Below are 12,265 nucleotides of genomic sequence, written 5' to 3'. Positions count from 1 at the left end.
AAGCATGTCAGAAGGACACTTTTTGGTCAGTCCTTTGTATCTCTCCCAAGCTTCATAGAGGGATTCACCTTCTTTCTGTCTGAAGGTTTGAACATCCACTCTAAGCTTGCTCAGCTTTTGAAGAGGAAAGAACTTGGCTAGGAAAGCCTTGACCAGCTTATCCCAAGAGTTCAGGCTGTCTTTAGGTTGAGAATCCAACCATATTCTAGCTCTGTCTCTTATAGCAAAAGGGAAAAGCATGAGCCTGTAGACTTCAGGATCTACTCCATTAGTCTTAACAGTATCACATATCTGCAAGAATTCAGTTAAGAACTGAAAAGGATCTTCAGATGGAAGTCCATGAAACTTGCAGTTTTGCTGCATCAGAGAAACTAATTGAGGTTTCAGCTCAAAGTTGTTTGCTCCAATGGCAGGAATGGAGATGCTTCTTCCATGTTAATTGGAATTAGGTGCAGTAAAGTCACCAAGCATCCTCCTTTCATTATTATTATTTTTGGCTGCCATCTCCTCTTCCTGTTCGAAAATTTCTGAAAGATTATCTCTGGATTGTTGTATTTTAGCTTCTCTTAGTTTCCTTTTCAGAGTCCTTTCAGGTTCTGGATCTGCTTCCACAAGAATGTTCTTGTCCTTGCTCCTGCTCATATGACAAAGAAGAGGGCATAGAAAAATAATAATAATAGAGATCCTCTTTTTTTTTTGTGAGTGAGGGAGAGATGTTAGTAGATGAATAAACAAATAGAAGGAGATGAGAGAGAAGAGAATTTTCGAAAATTATTTTTGAAAAAAGAGTTAGTGATTTTCGAAAATAGTTTTTGAAAAATGTTAGTAATTTTCGAAAATTAAAATTAAAATTTAAAATAATTAATTAATTAAAAAGAAATTTTGAAAAAGAGAGGAGATATTTTCGAAAATTAGAGAGAGAGAGAGTTAGTTAGGTGGTTTTGAAAAAGATAAGAAACAAACAAAAAGTTAGTTAGTTAGTTGAAACAAATTTGAAAGGATAAGAAGTTAGGGAGTTAGAAAAGATATTTTGAAATCAAATTTTTGAAAAAGATAAGATAAGAAGATATTTTTGAAAAGATATGATTGAAATTAGTTTTTGAAAAAGATTTGATTTTTTTTTAAAATCACAATTAATGACTTGATTCACAAGAAATCACAAGATATGATTCTAGAACTTAAAGTTTGAAACTTTCTTAACAAGTAAGTAACAAACTTGAAATTTTTGAATCAAAACATTAATTGGTGATGTTATTTTCGAAAATTTGATATAAGAAAAATATTTTTGAAAAATGTTTTTAGAATTTTCGAAAATAACTAAGAAATTTGAAAAAGATTTGATTTTTGAAAAAGATTTTGAAAAAGATGAGATTTTTAAATTGAAAATTTGATTTGACTCATAAAAACAACTAAATTTTAAAAAGTTTTGAAAAAGTCAAATCTAATTTTCGAAATTATGAGAGAAAAGAGGGAAAGATATTTTTTTGATTTTTGAATTTTTTATTATGAGAGAGAAAAACATGAAAATTATGCAATGCATGAGAATTTTAGATCAAAACATGTGATGCATGCAAGAATGCTATGAATGTCAAGATGAACACCAAGAACACTATGAAGATCATGATGAACATCAAGAACATATTTTTGAAAAATTTTTAATGCAAAGAAAACATGCAAGACACCAAACTTAGAATTCTTTAATGCTTAGACACTAAGAATTCAAGAATGCATATGAAAAACAAGAAAAGACACAAAACATGCAAATGCAAAGACCAAACAAGAAGACTTATCAAGAACAACTTGAAGATCATGAAGAACAATATGAATGCATGAAATTTTCGAAAAAAAATGCAAGATGCACATGCAATTGACACCAAACTTATAACATGACTCAAGACTCAAACAAGAAACAGAAAAATATTTTTTTTTATTTTTATGATTTTCTAATTTTTTTGGATTTTTCGAAAATTAATTGAAAAAGGAAAATAAGGATTCCAAAATTTTTAATCTGAATTCCAGGAATCTTGCATTCTTAGTCTACGGCTTCAGTCCAGGAATTAGACATGGCTCACTAGCCAGCCAAGCTTTCAATGAAAGCTCCGGTCCAAAACACTAGACATGGCCAATGGCCAGCCAAGCTTCAGCAAACATAGATACCTCTCATGTATACAACAGCTGATATTTCATCCAACTTCATATACTTATGAGTGGAAGCCTCAGTCCAAAAGAATTTAGACATGGCTTTACAGCCAGCCAGGCTTCACATGCTTCATGAAACACTAGGATTCATTCTTTAAAAATTTTGAATAAATTTTTTTTTTCGAAAACAAAAGAAAACACTTTTGAAAGATTTTTGGAAAATTTTTGAAAACAAAACAAAAAAGAAAATTACCTAATCTGAGCAACAGGATGAACCGTCAGTTGTCCAAACTCGAACAATCCCCGGCAACGGCGCCAAAAACTTGGTGCGCAGAAATTGTGATTACACTTTTATTATGTAAAATTCATTGCTCTTTCTTTCCCTGGTAATGGCGCCAAACACATGATGCCAATACCATGGTTCACAACTTCGCACAACTAACCAGCAAGTGCACTGGGTCGTCCAAGTAATACCTTACGTGAGTAAGGGTCGAATCCCACAGAGATTGTTGGTATGAAGCAAGCTATGGTCACCTTGTAAATCTCAGTCAGGCGGATATAAAATAGTAATGGGCTTTTCAAAAATAATTAATAAAATAGGGATAGAAATACTTATGTAATTCATTGGTGAGAATTTCAGATAAGCGAATAGAGATGCTTTCGTTCCTCTGAACCTCTGCTTTCCTGCTATCTTCATCCAATCAGTCTTACTCCTTTCTATGGCTGGCTTTATGTGATACATCACCATTGTCAATGGCTACTTTCGGTCTTCTCTCGGGAAAATGATCCAAATGCCCTGTCACGGCACGGCTAATCGTCTAGAGGCATCACCCTTGTCAATGGTTTCATCCTATCCTCTCAGTGAAAATGGTCAACGCACCCTGTCACAGCACGGCTATTCATCTGTTGGTTCTCGATCATGCTGGAATAGGATTTACTATCCTTTTGCGTCTGTCACTACGCCCGGCAATCGCGAGTTTGAAGCTCGTCACAGTCATTCAATCATTGAATCCTACTCGGAATACCACAGACAAGGTTTAGACCTTCCGGATTCTCTTGAATGCCGCCATCATTCTAGCTTACACCGCGAAGATTCCGATTAAGAGATCTAAGAGATACTCATTCAATCTAATGTAGAACGGGAGTGGTTGTCAGGCACACGTTCATAGGGAATGATGATGATTGTCACGTTCATCACATTCAGGTTGAAGTGCGAATGAATATCTTAGAAGCGAAATAAGAAGAATTGAATAGAAAACAGTAGTACTTTGCATTAATCTTTGAGGAACAGCAGAGCTCCACACCTTAATCTATGGAGTGTAGAAATTCTACCGTTGAAAATACATAAGTGAATAGAGGGTAAGGATGGCCGAGTGGCCAGCCTCCCATGGAGGTCTAGAGATCTAAAAGTGATCAAAAGATACAATCCAGGATCAAAAGATATCTAATACAATAGTTAAATGTCCTATTTATAGTAAACTAGCTAATATGGTTTACAGAAGTAAGTAATTGATGCATAAATCCACTTCCGGGGCCCACTTGGTATGTGCTTGGGCTGAGCTTGAGTGTTGCACGTGTAGAGGTCCTTCTTGGAGTTGAACGCCAGCATTTGTGCCAGTTTGGGCGTTCAACTCTGGTTTTGGATCCTTTTCTGGCGCTGGCCGCCAGAATTGGGCAGAGAGCTGGCGTTGAACGCCAGTTTGTGTCATCTATTCTTGGCCAAAGTATGGACTATTATATATTTCTGGAAATCCCTGGATGTCTACTTTCCAACGCAATTGGAAGCACGCCATTTCGAGTTCTGTAGCTCCAGAAAATCTACTTTAAGTGCAGGGAGGTCAGAATCCAACAGCATCAGCAGTCCTTCTTCAACCTCTGAATCTGATTTTTGCTCAAGTCCCTCAATTTCAGCCAGAAAATACCTGAAATCACAGAAAAACACACAAACTCATAGTAAAGTCCAGAAATGTGAATTTAACATAAAAACTAATGAAAATATCCCTAAAAGTAACTAGATCCTACTAAAAACATACTAAAAACAATGTCAAAAAGCGTATAAATTATCCGCTCATCAAGTAGTGAAGGCATTCCTTGCAGCCATATGTTTTGTGCCATGAAAATGGTAGGTTTACAGAAGTTGTCAGATAGTCTTCTTTTGAAAAGATGGTCGAAGGATACCAAAAAGTAGCTGGATGAAAATTTTGCTAGGGGCACTGCACAAGACAGAGAAAGAGAACTTTTAATGCGTTATGGCGCATTTTCAGTGGCAGTTACGTGGATGGTATTCTTAGGAGCTCAAGATGATCCTTCTTTCCATGACACTATGAATGAAGTCTGTCGTTGGACTAAAACACTAGAGCAAAAATCTTTCTTGAAAAGACAAACAAGTGATTCTCCCATGCCGACCCTGTTGGTGACCTTTCAATAGTCAAGACAAAAGGTGCACCCAAGGGAAAAAAAAAGAGAGAGAGGTAAACGGAGATGCACTAAATGCAACCGTGCTGGTCATATGAAGAAGAATTGTCTTGTGAGAAATGACGGTGACGATTCGGGTGATAAGACTAGTATTGACACACAAACTAGCTTTGGTACAGAAGAGGTCAGTAAGATACAATATTGCCATAGTGGTTACTTGAATTAAAATAAACTTGTAAATTCTATGTTATAGTTATACTTGATAGCAATGTTGATTGTATGTATCATTTTTTTCATAGGAGCTTCCCAAGGACCCTATGGCTTCTTAAGGGACATCAGCAGTGCCAAATACAAAAGTAAATGCATCTGTACAGCTAGGATTTGGGCTAGGTGATTTAGGATTGATTAATAGCCATAGGGCTCCCATCCTACCATATGGAAGTCATCAGTGGCTATTACAGGTATGAATAATAAGAAATTAATTATTGCATTGTTAATTCTTACTGTTTAGTAATTTTTAAATTATTTGATATCACATTATGATTCGCTAAAGTCCTTTCTTTTTCTCTCAAATTTATTTGTACAGTGGAGAACAGGTTGTACAACAAGGACAAATTTCAAAGTTTAATGGGATGCAGTACCATATACTTCTATAGTGTGATGAGAGTATATTTTAAGATGTTGTTTAAATTTTTGAATTTCAAATAGTAGTGCATTGAGGTTGATATAAAATTTTTATTATTAAATTTTTAGATATTTTCTTATGGGTAAATTTAATAAATAGACACTAGACTCTACTGAAATGTGCATAAGGATTCAATAGTTGTTGATTTATATAGTTAACCTGACTAAGTTAGAATTTGCTCTATTTTTTGAAGTTCATATACTCAGTTGTTCAGGTTTCTGTTTGAAGACTTTTTAATTGCAAAAGGAAAATGTAAATAGCCCATATCAGATTATTGTTTATTCTTATTCATTCTAACATTCAAAAGGGTCTCTTATGATGATTTGAGAAAAGATTAAAGTGTTTATTTGAATTTAAAATGGAAGGTGTATTAATAGACCAATCCACCCAAACAACCAATAATGTTTATAGGCTTTGGCAAAACTGGTCTATCTGTATTAAGGAACTCATTGAAATTCATGGATTTTAAGTACTGAGATTTGTTCAATTGGTCTCCCTGAAAGATTGCTAGCAGTTGATTCTAAGTAATATTTTATCTGGTATATATATATATATATATATATATATATATATATATATATATATATATATATATATATATATATATATGCTACTGTCTTATTTATTCCATATGGTTTCACTTACTAATATAAGTGATATCTGTTATTAATAGAATGGATGTATAGTTTTCTAGTTATCTGGAATCTGGATAATAATGTGCTTTCAAAATATAATGCACCATGTTAAAATGGACAAATGCAAAGTGTGTAAACTATTGCGAATATTTTCAATTCTTATGTTTGACTTTTTGCAGTGGTTGTTTTGTTGCTGTCAGTGCATATGAAGATCGGTTGGCTCTATTTTCTATGTCAGGGATTGGCAATGATATTGTTGATGAGGTCTGGAAATGCTTTTCTATTTATTGAAGGTGATGCTCTTTTGACGGGTATGTTCTCTGCTTATTTATAGACGGGTATGTTCTCTGCTCGAACCTATTTTGTGCTCTTGGCTTCTTCAGTTTTTGTTATTACCTAGGTTAATTTGATGTTGTTCTTCTTTCGCAATTGTTTCATTATAATTGCTTACTTTCAGGAAGAAGCTTACTTGAAGACTTCTTTTTTACGAGTGCCAACGATGATCATGAAGGCCAAATTGAAGCAACAATGTGGTGGACAGTTTACATCAAAGATGGAAGGAATGATAGGTTCTTTACATATACCATGTTTATCTCTTTTTGGCTGGTCAACTAAAAATTATGTTGCTTTTTGCTTCCACCAGGTTACAAACTTGACACTGGCAAAGGAGAATCAAACTAGCTTTGAGGAGTATTTAAGCAATAATCCTAATGTGGACCCTGGAATAGACTTGACAGTTACAGTTCTGACTAATGGCTTCTGGCCCAGTTACAAATCTTTTGATCTCAATCTTCCAACGAAAATGGTAATCTACATATTCTTCATATAAGCATCTTATATAACATGGTGCCAAGTACTTGGTACACTTGGATTAAGTAGATTTTGGTCTACAAGTAACAGCTTCCCTCTCTTAATATTTTTAGATCAAGTGCGTTGAAGTTTTCAAGGAATTTTATCCAACTAAAACAAAGCACAGAAAGCTTACATGGATTTACTCCTTGGGTACTTGTAATATAAGTGGGAAATTTGAACAAAAAATTGTGGAGCTGATTGTTACAACCTACCAGATTAATTACTTATCGCATGCTTCTTATCTGTAAAAGAATACCATTTTCCCCTCACACGTTCATTGTTTCACTTTTTGGATCTTGACAATGTAGTATTGGATTTCTTTCTCCTGATCAATGTTGGTCTAATAATAACGTGTTTTTAACACTCCTGCAGGGCATTACTTAAGTGCATCAGCTCTAATATGGGCGAGCACACAGAATGATAAATTGAAGGATAAAATGTCAGCCATTGTTGCCGGTCTCTCTGCCTGTCAGCAAAAAATTGGAACTGGATATCTCTCTGCATTTCTATCTGAGTTTTTTGACAAATTTAAAGCTATTCAGCCTGTGTGGGCTCCCTATTACACCATTCACAAGGTTCAATAGAAAAAAATTGATTTTACTTGCAAGTGCTTTCTTTTGGCCTCAATACATTAATGAAATTCTCTCTTTTGTTAACGAAAAAATAATCTTTAACAGATATTGGCCGGCCAAGGCTACTGATCAAGAGTTGAATAAAGAAATATCCGAGCGCATTGATTCCAACAAAGCAAAAGATAGAAAATCAGTCGATCGATCCTCATGTGGTTCCAACACAACCTCTAGCAGCGAATTGGAGACTGATGCATTAGAGAAGGATGAGCAAGGGAAGGAAGTGCCTGAAATAGCTGATGCTAACAATTTAGCCATTGAATCTAGTAATCGTCGTAGTAGGAGTGTTAGCAACCTTACTGATTCTTGGAAAGAGGTCTCCGAAGAGGTAACATTGTATCACATTTTCTTTTCATGAAATTATTTTAATACAATGCAATCATGCGTTGCTTTTTCTTATGAAACCTTAATTACCAGGGGCGACTGGCCTTTCAGGCTCTCTTTGCCAGAGAGGTGTTGCCACAAAGCTTTTCGCCTCTGCCCGATTTGCTAAACAAGGATCAGGAAATGGACAGCATCAGGGATAACAAGCAAACCATAGATATCAAGGATGAAGGCCAAGAGAGCAAGAAATGCAGTTCTATTTTTTAGGGTATTCAGAAAATGATGCCATGTATAGAGAATAATGAGGAAGAGGGACTGCTAACCATATGACTTGGACAAGGAAAGCTCAAGACTCGTCGAACCGACTTCAAACCTTACAAAAGATGTTCAATTGAGGCCAAGGAAAATAGGGTTGGAAGCATTGATGAACATTAAGTAATTTATGATCCTTGATTCAGCCGTTTTTCTTGATTTTACCGTATAGTTTTCTGATATCTATCTATCTGTCTATTGATACGTGGAATTAATATATCACTACAAAAATTCCTTCGGCAAGTATACCGAATTGTCGTCAAGTAATAACTCACAAGAGTGAGGTCGATCCCACGAGGATTAATGGATTAAGCAAGCAATAGTTGATTAATTATTCTAGTTAGACAATTCAATTTTGAGTGATAAGCAACAAGAAAAGTAAATGACATGAAAGTAAAGGAAAGCAATAAAGTGCAAGAAAAGTAAATGACAAGAAATTAAAGTGCTAAAAATCAAAGTGCAAGAATGTAAATTGCAACGAATGGAAAGTACAAGAAAGTAAAGTGTAAGAAAGTAAATGACTAGAAAGTAAAACCAAGTGAAGCATTTCTACAAACACTTGGAAGGCATAAATGTGCAAAAATAAAGAAAGCCATAAATGTGCATAAGTAAATAACAAGAATTAAAGACAAAAAGTAAATAACAAGAATTAAGAATGAAATTAACATTGGGATCAAGAGATATTGCATTCTTAGGATCAATTGATTTTATCTCATCTTCAATCATGCAACTCATTGACCTCTTGGCAATCATGAGTGATTGAGTCCCAATTCTTTGGTAACTCAATATCCCCAATCTTGATCAATAGCCAATTCCTTGGTCTAATTGCTCATGAGAAGAGATGAAGAATGGTCCCTAATTATACCACACACTTTTCTAGACCCAAATAATGGATAGATTAAATGTCACAATATCCCATCCATACCCAAATCTACTCAAGTGTGAGAAGAATTTTCAAGCATGGTTTCATGTTTCCTCTTCCAAGGTTCCCATGAAACCTAATTTGCATTCAATCTCTTTTCCAAGATAATTGAATACTAAGCATGAAGAACAAAAATCCTTCAAGTAAATCAAAGAGAAATGAAGAGAAGAAGAAGAATAAAAACAAATTAATCCATCAAATAGCAATAGAGCTCTCTTTCCCAATGTTGGAAATTAGAAGCTCATAACTAAATATTTACAAAAGTGTATATGAAAGAAATGGAAAAAGAGAAGAGAATGAGAGTGAAAGGGCAGTGGAGTCACCTCCACCCCTCCATTGTGTGTGTAAAATGATGAAGCTAAAGTCCTATTTATAAGCTACCTAAATTACAAATTCAAATGAAATTAAAATCAAATGCAAATTTCCTAATTACTTCTAGATGATTCTTGTGGCCTTGATTGATTGTTAATTGTGGCTTGACTTGGACTTGTGAAATTTTAATTCTCTTCATGGGAGCTTGAAACATTGAAGAATAAATGAAGGAATGGGAGTATTTGGAAGTGGCTCAATGTGGAGTGTCATTGAAGTGGCATTTTGGGCTTTTGAAGGTTTGGGAAACCTTACTCGCTAAATGATTGGTCTATTGCATCCCAAAAATGAATCACCACTATAGACTATTATATATCATTGGAAAGCTCTGGATCTCAGCTTTCCAACGCCGCTAAAAGCATATCATTTGGACTTCTCTAGCCCAAGTTATGATCTTTTTGAAGGTGAAGAGGTCAGTTTGGCGAAGTGCAGGGATTTGTTTTACGCTGAAATTGTGAAGCTAAACGAATAGCAATTTATACCCTCAAATCCAGTGTCCACCATAAAGTATTATATATGTTTGGAAAGCTATGGAAGTCTACTTTCCAATGGCAATGAGATCACCTCATTTGGAGCTTTGTATCTCGAGTTATTCTTTTTGAAGTGTGAAGAGGTCAGGGTTGCAAATTCTCTTTTGCTTCTCTTTGAGTTTGTTTCCAACTCTTTTGCCACCTTGGGAGTGTGCTTCCTCTATTAGTGCTTTTATTGCTTCTTTTTCCACCATTTCCTATAAAATTTATTAACTCAAGCAATCAAAGTAATATTCAACTTAAGCACAATAAATACTCAATAATTGGGCATTATAAACTAATTTTTAATATGAAAAAGCATAGAAAAACATAACATGATGCGCAGTCATCATCTATCTATCAATTCTTTTCTTTCTTTTTTTTTTTCATTTTTCAAACTCTGCTTGGAATTGGAATAATTTTTCTCAAACAGGGTATGATTTTACGTTGATGTGGTTACCATATATATATATATATATAGGGTAAGCTTCATAATCCGAAGATTTTCTTGAAAATAAAAAGAATCCAGTACTAAATAGAGGCACATAATTAAGTGAAACCAAGTATTAAAACATAGTTCACTTTGCTTAGGAATAAGAACGAACTCTCATAAATATAGGTTGTGTAAAGCAAGAAAAGAAAACATATTATAAGAGAAATTTGGTATAATTTGATTATCATTGTGCTAGAAAGAGGTGTGTGTTCATCTTCAAGATAGATGCGCGAAGTAAAGTATAAATGAGAATTGAATAGCTTTTTGGTATGTCTTCCTTCCTCATAATCGAAAGAGGTGTGTATATGTTGTTATTGTTTATTTATTTGGAGCAATCATATTTAAGCTTTGAAGAGCCGAAAGGAGGCATGATTTTTTCACTTTATTACAATAAAGCTAAGCATCCAATCATTTTTTTAACCAAATTCGGATTAAAGTATAACCAGTTAAGCAATAAAAATGAAACAATTGCTGCAAGAAAATCATGTGGCATCACAAAGCCATAATGTCAGAAATAAAATAGCATGGGCATAAGAAATAATGTATAAATAATTATGAATAAAAAAATCAACATATATCTAAATAGTCCAAAAAATAATGTATAAATCATTATAAATATAAAGATCAACATGTATCTAAATAGTTCAAAAGAAATAAGTGCAAAATATAAAAATAGATTGTATTTCAAAGAAAATTAAAATGGTCTAATTCAATCCATAACTACTAATAACAAGCATTATAAAATCATAAGTCTGAAGGATAGATTGCTGCATCTTTTTATTCCAGTCAGTAACAGCAAGCTCCTTTATCATATCCCGTTTTGTGTTATGCTCGTCATTCACCAAATCCATAGCCAGTCGCATCTTTGAGTAATCATTGACAACCTAACAGACATTAACAATGGTATTAGATAATGGAATAAACATAACTTCATTAATAATGACATTTTTCTTACCCATGTCTTATCGGGTCTCCAATAGTGACTGAAGACCATCCATTGAGTGACCTAAATACCACGGTCATTCCTTCGCCACAATTTAAGGCACACATTAACAAAGAAATATAATAAAAGAACAAACAGCCAAAAAATTGAATATGTACTTTAAAAATTCGTATTTTTTAACTTACGATTTGGTAGATTGTTGCGGGATAACTGCATCATTGAATTTATACTTAGAAAATTGAAGGTTTCTAAATGAAGATGTTTCTTAAAAGCTATTGTCGGATAAAAACTTCTTAAGGTAATTTAACACATTGTCAATAACACTCTTACACTCTCGCATCAATGTGCAATGTTTGAACGAGTTCAGATATCACACGGTCTCATGAAGCAAGTCAACCACTATAAGAAACTAATGACCATTCAGGTAAATTGGCACAAAAATCTACAACAACATTCAGAAGATCATTTTTACCAAAAACAGCCATGAAATATTATTGTACTAATTAATTGAATGTTCACTGAAATTAACGAACCTTGTGTAAACCGCCAAGGTCTCCTATGAAGTTATCCTTGATGTATTTCATTGTGCCAAAATAGTTCTGTTTTTGGGCGTAAAATAATTTGCTACATTGAATATTGAACTAAGTGAGGAATCTTATTATATTTCTAGTCTATCTGAAAAGATATATTAATATTGAGGACTAAATTTCGAACTACCAATAAACTTATGGAAAATATCAGTGGCAAATACCATTGGTTGCCATATTTATTTCCTCTTGGCCCAAATGACCCTTTGGTGAGTATCAAACAAACTAAGATAAGGACCTATGGAGTATAAACAATCATGGTTATGCTGCACTAATCCAAATTTGATAATTTTGCAAGCACAATAAATAAATACTGCAGAAATAATTCTTACATCACCAATTATTGGCTTGCCAGGCATAATAGTTAGAAGAGTCTTGCGTGTGCCACGACAATAATCGTTTGGAACAAGCACTTTCTTAAAATCATAAAATCAAAATATTATACTATGGT

General features: G+C 34.0%; 1 non-coding gene and 1 pseudogene across 1 annotated transcript; both read left to right on the top strand.

Moving 5' to 3' along the window:
- Positions 1-108, top strand: LOC112782040 (small nucleolar RNA R71). Its single transcript, XR_003192783.1, has one exon. It is a non-coding gene; the product is annotated as a small nucleolar RNA R71 (small nucleolar RNA).
- Positions 109-4,388: 4,280 nt separating this feature from the next.
- On the top strand, positions 4,389-8,129 carry LOC112778292 (protein LATE ELONGATED HYPOCOTYL-like; annotated as a pseudogene).
- The last annotated feature ends 4,136 nt before the right edge of the window (positions 8,130-12,265 follow it).

The sequence above is a fragment of the Arachis hypogaea genome, chromosome 19, assembly GCF_003086295.3.
Source record: "Arachis hypogaea cultivar Tifrunner chromosome 19, arahy.Tifrunner.gnm2.J5K5, whole genome shotgun sequence".
Taxonomy (NCBI): Eukaryota; Viridiplantae; Streptophyta; class Magnoliopsida; order Fabales; family Fabaceae; genus Arachis; species Arachis hypogaea.
This window is presented reverse-complemented; position numbering and strand designations above follow the sequence as displayed.